This window comes from Lepidochelys olivacea (assembly GCF_965140295.1).
Source record: "Lepidochelys olivacea isolate rLepOli2 genome assembly, chromosome: 10".
Lineage (NCBI taxonomy): Eukaryota > Metazoa > Chordata > Testudines > Cheloniidae > Lepidochelys > Lepidochelys olivacea.
This window is the reverse complement of record NC_140420.1, coordinates 42505657-42521097: the sequence shown is the minus strand read 5'-3', so window position 1 is coordinate 42521097 and position 15441 is coordinate 42505657. Positions and strand designations below refer to the sequence as shown.

Below are 15441 nucleotides of genomic sequence, written 5' to 3'. Positions count from 1 at the left end.
TCTCAAATCCTGCACAACAGAGCAGGAAGTTACACAGGCTTTTATACATCCTTTTTCCCAGCATACTTATCCAATAGCAAGCTGCCCCAAGTATCCATATAGCCAGCCAATCCAGTTCCCAGCTAGTTCCCTGATTCTCTGTATCATTTGTTAAACTATACATAAAGCTGCTTTATTCAGCATTGTTCTTCCATATCTCCCCTGTTTGGCCTTGCTTAGTTTCAGGCAGTCTGACTCTGCAACATACTGTTGCAGATTCTCAGCATAACTGCTGTGTGTGCCTCCAGGCGGGGGGGCCAAGGACACTTGGGCCTAGTACGCAGAGCTGCTGCAAGTGCCTCCAGGCAGGAGGGGGGGCCAAGGACACCGGGGCCTTGTGCAAGGGGGCTTCATCGACACTCGTGGTCTTCCATCCCCTCGAGTTACCTAGTGGCCATGCCCCAGTGTTCCCAACAGTAAGGATGATACCTTACAGGGTAATCAGATTCAAAACATAGAGAATCCCTCTAGGCAAAACCTTAAATTACAAAAAGACACAAAAACAGGAATATACATTCCCTCCAGCACAGCTTATTTTACCAGCCATTAAACAAAAGAAAATCTAACGCATTTGCTAGCTAGATTACTTACTACCTTAACAGAAGTTGGAAGGCTGCATTCCTGATCTGTTCCCGGCAAAAGCATCACACAGACAGACACACCCTTTGTTTTCCCCCCCGCCCACCCTCCAGATTTGAAAATATCTTGTCCCCTCATTGGTCTTTTTGGGTCAGGTGCCAGTGAGGTTACCTTAGCTTCTTAACCCTTTACAGGTGAAAGGGTTTTACCTCTGACCAGGAGGGATTTTATAGCGCTGTATACAGAAAGGTGGTTTCCTTCCCTTTATATTTATGACAGAGGTGAGATCAGTGGGAGTCAGCAGAAGGTGTATAAGAAAGCAGAAAGGCTAAAAGGCTAGGGAAGGCAGAAGCCAAAGGTTATATCATGAGTCAGTCTCGCTGCCTTCCAATAATACAAAAAAGATTGCTGGTCACAGTTGTACAAAATGTGAAGTTTTGCTTGGTTAACCCTATGAACACACAGGATTACTACCTCCTTAAGAAAAATGAAGGAAATTCACACCTCTGTGTTACTGCTTCAGTTACTGCAAACGTTAACAAGTCTAGACTTAACTGTATGTCATCAGTTCACAGTGTCAAGGCTGTTTGTGTTCAGCCGAGTGAGGGACTTTATAATTGATGTAGTGATACCAGTTCACTCCGTAATTCTGTGAGTGTGGAGGATCATCATTGTCTGTGCTTATGCTCATCAGGGTTTAAGAACAGTTTCTAAACCAGATTACATGGATCTTGAGCCCTACATGCAACTGTTACATAAGGTGGCGTGGAACTTGTGAATAAATTCTCAGTAAGTTCAGTAATTTGCCATTATTGATTTATTAACATAATTTCTTGGATTATTTCTGTTAATGATTTTCAACTGCTTTTAAGTTAACCTTGTTTGACATAGTCACTTTAAAAACTTATTTATGCTGATATCTCATTTTTATGATCAGTTATTGTGACTATCCAAGTCTCTCTTACTAATGAATCACTTGACTGTTGCTGAGTGTTCCCAGAGAATGCTGTTAGAGAGCACCTGCTATTCTGTTGAATGTAGGAGATGATTCTTGCTCTTTATGGACTACATTGGAATGTTAGTGGGCAGTTTAAACGGAGTAAGTGTCATGGTAAGTCTGAGCAGCACAAGGGTTAATGAGAAGCAGTCATCTTAAAAATAACTTCATTCTTAAGAATATTTACCTCCTGCTGTTACAAATAACATCTAAGCTCTTTATATGTAACTTAAAAGGATGAAAGAGAACAAATATTTCTTTTAAAATATACTTTGTGCATTTCACAGTACATTTTTGTACAGTCAGTTTCACTGATTCACCCTTAGGGGTTGTCTTCTCTAGGCTCTATAGCCCTTCTCTTTCCACATCAGCCTGTCCCTGGCTGCTGAATAGGGCCTTTGAAGAGGACTGCTGAGAGGAAGAAGCTATCAGCAGCTCACTGCTCCTCCTATGTGTATAATTAACAGTCATGCTTCTCATAGAGTTCTTCCTTTCCTCATTACTTATCAGCTACCACATCTTTCATAGAGTAAAAAAAAAAAAAAAAATTAAGTGTGATTTGGTGCTCTCTCTCTCGTCCTACAAGCGTCAGCAACAAGTGGATATTTCTGAATCTACTGGATTCTTCAGAAGAGCCAGAGTCCTTTCTAACAAGGGGAGTGCTCTCATGCTTGGTTCTTCTTTCCTCCATTCTGACCAGTCCAGGTAGTATTTTCTTGGAAGTCTAGTCCTGTTACTCCCTTACCTTAAATCTGCGTGGTACTAATGGGGAGACAAAACCTCCAAGACTTTTTAAAAGCCATAGCAAAGCATGAGTTTGGTTTCACAGTTCACAAGAATGTAAATGAAAATCATGAAAGAATCCTAAAATTGGTCAGATTTTAACCCCCCCCCAAAAAAAGACACCCCTACACAAACTCTTTAGATTGCCTCAAGACTGCTGTGACTCTTGGGGATCCTTTCTTTGAATAGATTCAGCAGTTAGATAGTAGTGGAAGGAAATCCACTTCAGATGTCCCTTAAGTGTTCCTGTGACAGGAAACTAGAATCACATGTTGAATTTTAGGTAGCTCAACTCCATCATCTGAGATATTGAAGAATAACTTTTCATCATGGCAGTAGAATGAGAGGAATTCTTGGTATCCTTTGATATGAAGGATGCCTCCTTCAATATCCCAAATGCTTTGGGGTGCCAGAAATTCCTCCAATTCATTTAGGATGGTGCACATCTGCTGTACACCACTCTCTCATTTGGTTTTACTTTGGCCTCTTGCAATTTCTGTAAGCATTTGGATATAGGGAAAACTGCCTTTCCCTAAAAGAAGATACCATGTTCGAAGGTTCAGTAAAGGTGTCACTTTGCAGATCACTCCAAGACTGGCTGAATCTCCTGTCCCAGTTAGAGTTTCCAATTAATTCTGAATGGAAAAGGCTGAATGTGTTCCTTCACTCATCTACTAAAGCATCAGTGATCCCTCTTTGACCTACACTAGCAGGAATTTCCTATTTGATGAAGAGTCCTTCAGGTACTTTCCATACCTTGTTAAAACTAGTTGACCACATGATGGTCTTATTCAAAGAACCAGTTCCCTAGTAAGAAACATTTCCGACTCTGGCTTCATTCTCTTCATCAGTGGGATACTCCTTACAGCAGTTTTCTCTTTCACATTAACTCTGTTGGACTCTCTCACATTCTCTGACCTCATAAAAGACCCTGGAGAAATGTTTCTAAGAATCTCAGTGATCACGGACACTGGGCACCAAGGCTGGAATGTCACTCTGCTCCATTGGTTAGCTCCAGTTTCCTGAACCGGCTAAGAAAGAGGTCCATATTTAAGCCATTTGAACTCGAAGCTATAAGAGATAATTGCTCTTCTAAGTAGAGCAATACAAAAAATTTCGGCTGAATTTTTTTTGGCCAAAATATCCTAAATTCATGTCAAAGTTGTTGAATTAATTTTATTATAAATATTCAGAGAAAACCGAAAAGTTTTGTTTTGACATTTTTGAAATTAGAATTTATTTTTTATTCTAAACGACTTTGTTTTGAAATTTACCTGAATTTCATTTCATTAAATTATTTAGTGTTTTAAAAAGCTCAAAAGCTAAATGTTTCATTTCAGGTTGAACAAAACATGTTATTCTTAGAGTGCTTGCTCATATTGATTCCAGTTATGTGTGCGCATGCTACGTGCACGGCCGTCGGAAAGTTGTTCCCCTAGCAGCATCTGTCGGGTCGGCTGTGGAACCCCCTGGAGAGTGGCTCCTGCATGGCACTCAATCTATGACTCTGCTGACCCGGCGTCCCCTCAGTTCCTTCTTACCATCCGTGATGGTCATTGGAACTGTGACATCTTTCTCTGCAAGTTCTCCACGTTTCCCTAGCTTTGGTAGAGTGGTGGTGTTTGTTTTTTGTTGGCAGTTCTTTGTTTTAGTTAGTGGCAGTCAGGTTGGGGTGTTAGCCTCCACCCAGACTATTTTTCTTCGGGGCTTCATGCCCAAATCCCCGGGATTCAAGCCCTGCAAGTCCTGCTCCAAGCCCATCTCAACGGGTGACCCCCATGACTCTTGTGTAAAGTCTGTGAGGGAGGCTTACTAAGCCGAAAAGTGCACGATCTGCAAGGGATTTCATCCTCGGACGAAAAAAGAGCGGGACTTTCGCCTGAAGTAACTCCTTATGAACGTGGCACTTAGTCCCCAGCCTCCTTTGGCACAGCAGAACCTGGCACTGAGTTCTTTGGTGCACAGTACCCCGGAGGCGGTAGTAGAGGCGACACCATGGTTGGACTCTGGCCGAGATCCGCGGCACCGCCACTCCCTGGCACTGAAACTGGCAACATCGACTCGGCACTGCTCCCACTCCCCGACACTGAAGCGGCACCGAAAGCCGGAGAAGGGTGGCTCTCCTTCTCAGAGACCCACTTCCCTGGAGCCAGCCACTGTGGCGTATCCCAGAAGGAAGCGCACGGCAGTGAAGGTCATGGACGCGGCACCGTCGACTTTGGCCCTGCTGGGGGAACCGTTGAGTCTGGTGCCATTAGACTCTCCAACCCACAGCATTGTGGAAATCCAGCTGCCTTCCACTCCAGACACCTTTGCCTCTGCGAGGGACCTCATCGCCATGATGGCGTTGGGGTTTCCTCTGCTCCACACCAAGCTTCCTGTGCCCCAGTGGATGGCACTGTCTCGAGGCAAGCCGGCATTGATCTGACTGTTGGCTCTGGTGGTCAAGCCTTGGCACTGCTCCTGTTCCCAGCACTGCTTGGACTCCCGACACTGCTCTCCATTGTGGCGCCGGTCATGCTCATGATGCCGGTTGTACTCCTGGCATTGCACCAGTTCACGTTGACGCTCCCAATCACGGTGTCGCTCCACCCGCCGGTCGCAGTCGCAGAGCAGGTCCCGGACCCGGCACCGATCCTGGTGCCATTCATCGTCTCAATGCAGCTTCAGGCCACGGTACTGCTCCAGGTCCAGGTACCACTCCAGGTCCCAACACCACTCCCCAGCCTTGCAGCACTGCTCTCCTTCTTGACGCCGCTCACCGGCACAGATTCACTCGGCACCGCCCTGGCCCTCACTGTCCAGTTCCCATTCCTCGGGTTAGGAGATGGGATCGCGGTTTTCGGACCGGGACCGCCGCCAGTCAGGCTGTGGCCACTCTGATGCAGGGGCAGGACCATGGCAGGCACATGGGCAGGGACCCACCCAGTGGCCGTTCTGGACCCCGTGGGCGTACCACCAGGCCCAGGATGCACAGTCTAGTGCTTTCTGGTCGGCCACCTCTGAACCATGGGTTCCAGAAGCCTCCACCAGTCAGCCCACTCCTGGGGGTATGGAGAAGATGTTGTGCCCCCTTCCCATCTCAGGACCGCCTCTGACTTCAGTTCCCAAGCCTGGGTCTGCGGTCAGCGACCCTCTCCTCCCCCCCACCCCCATGGCCTCTTCGTCCTCCTCCCGTGACAAGGCTGTGGCTCTATCTCTGGGCCTCCCCCATAGATATTCATGCTCATCAGGACCTCATGAGCCTGCAGGCCAAGGAGGTGGTGGAATCGGAGAACCCGGTGGTGGACATTTTGGCTCTGGAAGGTCCGTCGAGGGTAGTCGTGCCCCTCATCAAGACCATACAGACTAATGCCAAAACCATCTGACAGACCCTGGCCTCCATTTCCCCTATGGCCAAGGGGGTCAACTGTAAATACTTTGTCCACTTGAAGGGGTATGACTATTTGTTCACGTACCCGCAGCCCTGCTCGCTGGTGGTTGTGGCCGTGAATGAGAAGGAGAGGTACGGGCAGCCAGCCCCGGCACCCAAGTCGAAGGACACCTGTTCATGGAGCAGAATGACTCTTGGCTGCATAGCCTGACTGTTGTGTAGTGGTCTGAAAGTATTGTGTTTAAATATTACCTAATTTCCCTTTGTCTTCTCTCACACACTGATTTGGGTTTTGGGTGCTTCTAGGCCTAGTTAATTCACTGTAGATTTGGGTACACTGAGCAGAAAAGGAAATGTTAATAACCTGAAAATTGGAGTTCTTTAAAGAGCTGCCTCCGTCAAGAGACCTATCTTGTATGTTGTTCTATTCTCATAGTTTGATACAGAATTATTGTTGGAGATAATGATTTTTTAACTAGTTATTCACTAGTTTTGCTAGGGAAGTTCTCATCTGGAGTGGCTTGATCGAAACCTAATGAGAATTGGATGCCAGATCGTTTTCATGATCAGAAGAGCTACTTGAGGGCAAAAGACAATGGCCTAATCCAATAATTTGGGAACAATTTATAGAACTACAGTTTTCAAGTAATGAACCAAATTCTTATTTTTAGGAATCATATGGATACATTTTATATCATTTAATCATAAACTATATGAATGGTCTTTCTAAATTCCCAACATTTCAGCAATATAAGGTTTCCAAAGCCTCCTCGGAGCAAGTATCTTGCTTTACTGCTTTGTCAAGTACTTTGTTGTTCAACAAAAGTGAATGAAAATTCATAAAATGTCAAAATAACCTGTAACAAATGTTGGTGGGAAAAAGTACAGAAAGAAGTTAGTCTGAGATAGTCCAAACAAAAAGGTCGACTGATATTACTCAAGGACTGTGCTGAAATCAAGTCTGGTAAACAAAAGAAGTGTGGGACTGGAAATCAATGGACTAAAATTTGTGTGTCAGAAATTAAGCCTAACTGGCAATCAAAATAACGAGAAGATGGGCTATTCCAGGCATCACTCCCCGTTCGGGATTCTTAAAAAGAAAAAACTTTGGGAGACGTGAGCCCCAAAATTGCTGACGAAAAACATAAGTTGGCTGCCAACTAGGGTGACCAGGTGTCCAGTTTTTGACCGGAACACCTGGTCGAAAAGGGATCCTGGTGGCGCTGTGCTGTGGAGCTGGCAGACTCCCTGATAGCCTCCACATCATGCGGCTCCTGGAAGCAGCAGCATGTTCCCCTTCCAGCTCCTATGCACAGGGGTAGCCAGGGGGCTCTGCATGCTGCCCTTGCCCCAAGTGCTGCCCCCGCAGCTCCCAGTGGCCTGGAACCACAACCAGTGGGAGCTGCAGAGGCGAAGCCTGCAGATGGGGCAGTGCGCAGAGCTGCCTGTCCGTGCCTCATTATGGTGGGGGAGGGAGGCAGACACAACAGACATGCTGTTGCTTCTGGGAGTTGCTTGAGGTAAGTGTTGCCCAGAGCCTGCACACCTGATCCCCCCTCCTGCCCTCTGAACCCCTCGATCCCAGCCTGGAGCACTCTTCTGCACCCCAAACTCCTCATCCCCAGCCCCACCCCAGAGCCTGCACCCACAGCTGGAGCACTCACTCCCCCCCCGCCCCCCGTGCCCCAACCCCCTGCCCAGCCCTGATTCTCCCCCCTCCCACCTTCTGAACCCCTCAGCCCCAGCCTGGAGCCCCCTCCTGCACCCCAAATCCCTCATCCCTGACCCCACCCCGGAGCCCGAACCCCAGCCCCCTGAGCCAGCCCAGTGAAAATGAGCAAGTGAGTGAGGGTGGGGAGAGCAAGTAACAGAAGGCGGGGGTGTGTGTATGGAGTGAGACGGTGTGGGGCCTCAGAAGGGGTGGGGTATGGGCAGAGCCTCGGAGGAGGGGTGGGGCAAGGGTGTTTGGTTTTGTGTGAGTAGAAAGTTGGCAACCCTGCCAGGAGAACAAGAAAAGTCAGAGTTTTACCATCATGGTTGCCACCCCACAGTCTCCTGGGACATTCTGTAACACTGTTGGGCCTTTGTTGTTTTCATCCTGATAGATATCCTGACCAGACTGGGCCAGGGAGAAGAAACCCAGATGACATTGCCATCTCCATCATCTTTGACTAAATCCCAAACACCAACTGGGGTGTGAAGCTTTGTCTCCCCGCATGTGTCCTTTTCACTGCCCACATTATTTCTTACCTTTCCTGTCCCTCTCCTTTTCCCTTCTGTCTAATAAAAATCTGGCTTACCTGTCTAAGACTAACCAATTTATTTGAGCATAAGTGAGTTTGTGTGTGTGGTTTTTGGAAAAAAAAAGGGGGAGGGGTGAGAAAACCTGGATTTGTGCTGGAAATGGCCCACCTTGATTATCATACACATTGTAAAGAGAGTGGTCACTTTGGATGGGCTATTACCAGCAGGAGAGTGAGTTTGTGTGTGGGGGGGGGGGGCGGAGCGGAGGGTGAGAGAACCTGGATTTGTGCTGGAAATGGCCCAACTTGATTATCATACACATTGTAAGGAGAGTGATCACTTTAGATAAGCTATTACCAGCAGGAGAGTGGGGTGGGTGGAGGTATTGTTTCATGGTCTCTGTGTATGTAATGTCTTCTGCAGTTTCCACAGTATGCATCCGATGAAGTGAGCTGTAGCTCATGAAAGCTCATGCTCAAATAAATTGGTTAGTCTCTAAGGTGCCACAAGTACTCCTTTTCTTTTTGCGAATACAGACTAACACGGCTGTTACTCTGAAACCTGTCTAAGACTGTGTTTTGTAACAGTGCTGTGAGTCTGTGAAGAGAGGCAGCAAAATGCAATATCCTAAACAGCCCAATGCTGCTACAAGCTTGCCAAGTCTTCAAGTGGCTTATAAGAGTGAGTCATAGAATATCAGGGTTGGAAGGGACCTCAGGAGGTCATCTAGTCTAACCCCCTGCTCAAAGCAGGACCAATCCCTAATTAAACCATGCCTGCATCTCTCCAGCAGCGAGGTTGCAAATGAGAGTCAGCACCGGAAACAGAAGTTGCCTTTTTTATCTTTGCCATTCTTTTCTCTCCTCTGTCGTGTCCATTGTCTTGTTTTGTCATCTAGGAAATAGGATTGGACTTGAACAGCAGCAGCAATAATAGCTTCAGCCCATCTCAACTAACTTCTCTTTTCTCTGCCAGTGGCCTTCATCTCCTCTTTCATTCAACCATGTGAATGAGCACGATCTGAGACTAAATCCACCTTATTCACAAAATGATTGGCAGAGAAGTAAGTTTGTCACAGGGTTCTCAGAAGCCAGATAGGATAAGTGGCACAGACATGGAAACAGCTATGATAGCCATAGTTACCATTACATAACCATTTCCATTCTAACCCAGTTTCGTGAGAAGCTCATAACTGTCTGAAGCTTTCACCTTTCAGGCTGAAATTATCCTTTTGGGTTAACAGGATTTTTTTCTTGAAGTTTGAGCAAAAATGGTTGAAGAGACTGAGTAAAATGGGAATGATAAAAAAAATTTTCTGCACTATTTTATTACACAGCTCTGTAACCAAATAACTGAGTGTTGAAGGATGAAATTTTAGCATGGAAGTGACCCTCTTTGAGAAATGCCTTCACTTTTTCTGGGGAAAAAAGCTTTTATGTGACAGAGCTGAGAAACCTGAATAATTAATATGCACAGCCGTTTGCCAAGCTCATATAGTGAGTAGCTAAATAAGGATTTGTTTCACACACAGTATGTTTGTTGCTAACGCAGCTGGATAGCAAAAAGACAAGAGGGCTCCTGCAGACTTTATAAGATCCTTATGAGATTGAGGGAAGGGCTCTGCAGGAACCCTGGCTCTCCTCCTGCAGCTCTAGTAAAATACTCAGAATCCCTTCCCTGTGAATTTTGAATGAAACTGTGAAGTGAGCAGGGAATGAGGGAAGGAGGCCTTGATACAGCATCCCTTTACATGTCTGTATTTTTCAATGTATTTTTGCTTTCAGGTAACAATTCTCACTTTGTTTTCCTTCTCTTTTAATTGAGGCAGCTTTTATTTGATGCTAGGGAAATATATAAAAACAGCTACTTTATTATGCCATTTTACTGAGCATGACTGTGATATGTGCACTTACCAGGGCTGTTGCTCCTATCATTTCAAACTATTTAGATTGACCTTGATAAGATCAGTTCTCTTAAGAATTCTTTGGCCAATCCACAGTTGAAAAGATCAGCTAAATACTTCACTTCTTGCTAAATTGTTAAAGTAATGTCTGACAGGATCAGTTGTATTAATTTAAATGGACTACATGGGCCCAAAGAGTCAAAGATGTTAACATGACCGTGAAAGGGACCAACATTAAATTATCTTAAATGAAGTTCATGGTTTGGTATACAGAGACCACAGCCTGCTTAGTGTCATGGAAAAACTCCATTACAAATCCATTTAAGCATTTTATTAATGATACAGAATATTGAAAAACAGTTGAAGCATTTGAAATTTAAACTGTTAAGTAAGGGTTTCATTTTACAACATCCCTTTTCCTTTAGCTGCAGATTGTCCTGGGAAGGAAAAATCTCCTTGTTTGACAGTCCCTCAGGTGGTAATAACTGGTAAAAAGTGAAGGCATTTCTCAAAGAGAAAAGTGGGTTTGCATCAAGGAGAAACGCACACAACTGTCACACTGAAGCCTGGCCAGTCATGAAACTGGTTTTCAAAGCCTCTCTGATGTGCAGCATGCCTTGCTGTGCTCTTTTAATCGCCCTGGTATCTGGCTGCTCAAAATCGGACGTCAGGCGATTTGCCTCAACCTCCCACCCCGCCATAAATGTCTCCCCCTTACTCTCACAGATATTATGGAGCACACAGCAAGCAGCAATAAAAATGGGAATGTTGGTTGCACTGAGGTCTGACCTAGTCAGCAGACAGCACCAGTGAGCTTTTAAACGTCCAAAGGCACACTCTACCACCATTCTGCACTTGCTCAGCCTATAGTTGAACTGTTCCTTACTACTGTCCAGGCTTCATGAGCCATCAGAGCAAGGGGTAGACTGGGGGAGGTGCGACCGTGCAGTGCTGCCGGCTGGGAGAGCAGCCTGAGGCAGAAGCCTCCAGCTTGCATGATATTCCAGGCAGGACTGAATTTCCATGAGACGAAACTTAAAGAAGAGAATGACCTGGAGTGTCTGGCTCCCATTCGATGTTCTAAGAGGAGAATAGCCATGTCTGTCCTGGTGCCCCTGATCGACCTCACCGAGGTCTACCAGGAGCACACAGGAGATGTAGAACGGCTATCAGTCCTACTGTCCCGTCTGCCGCGAAGGCAAGGAGCTGCTGCTGTGTAGCAATGCAGTACTGCGTCTGCCAGCAGCCCCCAGGAGATGTACGGTGAACTGAGCGGGCTCCATGCTTGCTGTGATATGGCCTCTGCATGGGTAACCCAGGAAAAAAGGCACGAAACGATTGTCTGCTGTTGCTTTCAGGGAGGGAGGGAAGACTGATGACGTACCCAAAACCACCCGTGACAATGTTTTTGCCCCATCAGGCATTGGGAGCTTAACCCAGAATTAAAATGGACTGTGGGAACTGTGGGATAGCTACTCACAGTGCATCGCTCTGTAAGTCGATGCTAGCCATGGTAGTGAGGACGCACTCCGCTGACTTAATGTGCTTAGTGTGGACATACGCAATCGACTGTATAAAATCGGTTTCTAAAGATTGACTTCTATAAAATTGACCTAATTTCATAGTGTAGACATACCCTCAGTCTCTTTAACCATTTTCGCTCAAACTTCTAGAAAAAAATCCCGTTAACCCAAAAAGGGAGAATTTCAGCCTGAAAGGTGAAAGCTTCAGCCAGTTTTGAGCTTCTGAAGAGACTGGGTTAGAATGGAAATGGTTATGTAATGGTAACTATGGCTATCATAGCTGTTTCCATGTCTATGCCACTCATCCTATCTGGCTTCTGAGAACCCCGTGATAAACTTACTTCTCTGCCAATCATTTTGTGACTAAAGTGGATTTAGTCTCAGATTCTGATAATTCATATGGTTGAATGAAAGAGGAGATGAAGGCCACTGATAGCAACATCATCAAAACCTAGCATAGTCAGCTGTTTTCCAGCTTCCTTTAAGCAAATGACCATGGTTAGTTTTCAGACATAATTAGTAAAGAGGGAAGGTGTCAGACTGATGGCAAGGTAGTTGAAAATAACACAAGAAATAAGAAAAGGAGTACTTGTGGCACTTTAGAGACTAACCAATTTATTTGAGCATGAGCTTTCGTGAGCTACAGTATTGGGTACAAGTATTTGCTAGCCAGAATAAAATGTATGCAAACGTTCTTACAGCAGAGTTGTTATAACACAGTATAATAGAATTCGACATAAATATTAAACCAGCTTTTTGAACTAGTGTTGAAAAGTCTAAAACAAAAAGATATTACCTAAGACCTATTACCAGCAGTGGGGTGGGAGGAGGTATTGTTTCATATTCTCTGTGTATATATAAAGTCTGCTGCAGTTTCCACGGTATGCATCCGATGAAGTGAGCTGTAGCTCACGAAAGCTCATGCTCAAATAAATTGGTTAGTCTCTAAGGTGCCACAAGTACTCCTTTTCTTTTTGCGAATACAGACTAACACGGCTGTTACTCTGAAACAAGAAATAATATATCTTAAGGTTGTAAATACCTTGAAATGTGAACATTTCACTTAGGTTTTTGGTTGGGAATACAGAAATTCAGTACACTATGCTGAACATTATTGTAATTGAGACCGTCACAATTTAGACCCTTGCGTATCTTTTTGTTTTAGACTTTTCAACACTAGTTCAAAAAGCTGGTTTAATATTTATGTCGAATTCTATTATACTGTGTTATAACAACTCTGCTGTAAGAACGTTTGCATACATTTTATTCTGGCTAGCAAATACTTGTACCCAATACTGTAGCTCACGAAAGCTTATGCTCTAATAAATTTGTTGGTCTCTGAGGTGCCACAAGTACTCCTTTTCTTTTTATGGATACAGACTAACACGGCTGCTACTCTGAAACTTGTACCTAGTGATAATTGGCTTCACTGGGCCTACAGCTTTTATAGTCAAAATGCTTTGCTTGCTGCATATGTGAGGAAGTAAGCATGAGTGTGTCATTTGTCTGATATTGTTGATCAATTGACTTGTGGCTTGTTATAGAAGAGTCTTATGGTGACTTGTGAATTATGGTGCAAATCTGATCTAGCTGTGTAGTAAATTAAATTACTTTTCTGCCTTTAGATATGTACTAGTGTTCTCTTGATTTTATTTCCACTGAGATTTTTCAGATCATTCTGGAACTCATAGATATGCAGGGCTGATCGTGTACTTCATCTACTTTGGGAAAACTCAATTGTCTTTGCTTTTAGTAAGTTCATTTAAAATACTTTGCAAAAAATGTTTTGGTAGTGTGACAGGGTCAGGCCAGATGGCTACAGGAGAGTAATAGAAGGCAGATATATTAGTCCCAGGTTAAGTAGGTCCCTTTTCCCTGGGTAAGGTAACCAGGAAGGTTCCAGACCAATCAGGAACCTTCTGGAGACAATTAAGACAGACAGGCTGATTGGCTGCAGGTGTTCTAGTCAAAAAGCTGCTAGAATCAATTAAGGCAGGCTAATCAGGGCACCTGGGTTTAAAAAGGAGCTCACTTCAGTTTGTGGTGCATGTGTGAGGAGCTGGGAGCAAGAGGCACTAGGAGCTGAGAGTGAGAACGCGGACTGTTGGAGGACTGAGGAGTACAAGCATTATCAGACACCAGGGGGAAGGTCCTATGGTGAGGATAAAGAAGGTGTTGGGAGGGGGCCATGGGGAAGTAGCCCAGGGAATTGTAGCTGTCGCACAGCTGTTCCAGGAGGCATTCTAGACATCTGCATTCCACAGGGCCCTGGGCTGGAACCCGGAGTAGAGAGCGGGCTCGGGTTCCCCCCAAACCTCCCAACTCCTGGTCAGACACAGGACAAGTTGACCTGGACTGTGGGTTCACGAAAACGGCCAAACTGAGGGCTGCCGTGAATCTCCGAGGCAAGCAACTCCGCCAATAAGCGCAAGACCCACCAAGGTAGAGGAGGAACTTTGTCACGGTAGACAACTTTTCACTTGGCAGGGGTGAATGGAAAGTTGAAAATACTTTGCAACTTATTTGAAAAAAAACCCCAAATGCTTGAAAGTCAGGAAATTATCAATTAAAATTCCCGATAGCAACCTTAGTTCTGCTCCTATACAGCCATTTGTTCTCTGCTTACTAGTGGGAAACACACATGAGTTGCCACATGGAAGGAACAAATCTAGCTGTTGCATATATGAATTACAAGAATATGGTATTGAGTCATATGCTACAACCAATATTCACTCTTCTAGGTTATACTGTGTACAGAGTTTAGTCTTACCTTGTAAGGGTGGATGATTTATCATGTTGTCTAAACTGAATGAGTAGGATACATGGAGTACAATTTTATCACTAACCTCTATCTGGATTTCTGACCAATATTAGTAATATCAACAAAGCCCCACCTGTTTTAGAAGATACGGTGTGAGCCCCAGCTCGTGTGGTGAACAGAGGGTAGGATTATTCTTTGTCACATTTGTAGAAAGTAAGATGATCTCATACTTGGAACATGGGTTTCTGGTCAGTATCCAGTGCGTGGGCTGGGTTTCCAAACTGGTATGTAATTTCCTTGGGGTTTGTGGCCTGTACTAGAAAATTTAGATTTGGGTGGGGGTTGGAGAAGAGACACAGAATAAATTGGTGTTGGAACTTGAAGCAAATTTACTGATTTATGAGAATTTAGAGTTTTTAAACTTTAACATTGTTAGTTTGTTAAAGGGAAATAATCTCATCCTTTTCCTGAACTAACTTTTGTCGAGGCATTTTGTTAGGCCTTTTAAACAAATTTTGAAGACTGCAGAGCAATCCATTTTTATTATAATGTTTCAGCTAGATTTGTTGGTTTATCTAGAAAGTGATATAGTTTAAAGCCAGTTGTGTGCAAAATACAACTGTTATGCCATAGTACTGCATCCAGGAATAATTTTTTTTGTAAGGCAAAGAAATTAAATACACAAAAATACATAAATGCAAAGTTAACGCTGAAAATATAAACACTTGCATATGAAGAAATTCCAAATGCTACATTAGTCATGTTGCTCATGTGCACCAGTACAGTGGTATTTTAAATTTAGTGTGTACAAAGGGGCCTAAGGGAGTTATGCACTACATTCCTACTGTGTTTTATTTAGATTGAATGACTAAATGACTGTGAAGTTAATGTATATCTTTGTCGTTTGTGTAGTGAACACTGATAATGTTGCCATTGTGGGGTGGGGGGCACACTTCAAAATTTCCTGACTTTTGAATTTAAATTCTTAACTTAAACCTCTCATCAACAGATAATTGTATTTAATAGGCCCTCTCGCAGAATGTAGGATCTGGGAAGGGAGGAGCATTCCAGGAGCCTCCTCTCCTTCCCCAGGGCATGTGTTATGTTTTGTGATAATTTCAGACCTTATTTTCAGCCCTGGGGTGCATGGCACTCAAAAAAATGCTGAGAGGAAGTGGGGCCATGTGCAGTCCCTCTCTGAGTTCCTGATATTATTCTACAGCACAACTTACTTGGACC

The 15441-nt window shown here is 44.5% G+C and overlaps 1 protein-coding gene across 10 annotated transcripts in view; it reads left to right on the top strand.

The window, feature by feature from the left end:
- The window catches only part of NEO1 (neogenin 1), a 529567-nt gene that overhangs the window by 252550 nt on the left and 261576 nt on the right, over positions 1-15441 (top strand). The window lies entirely within an intron of this gene.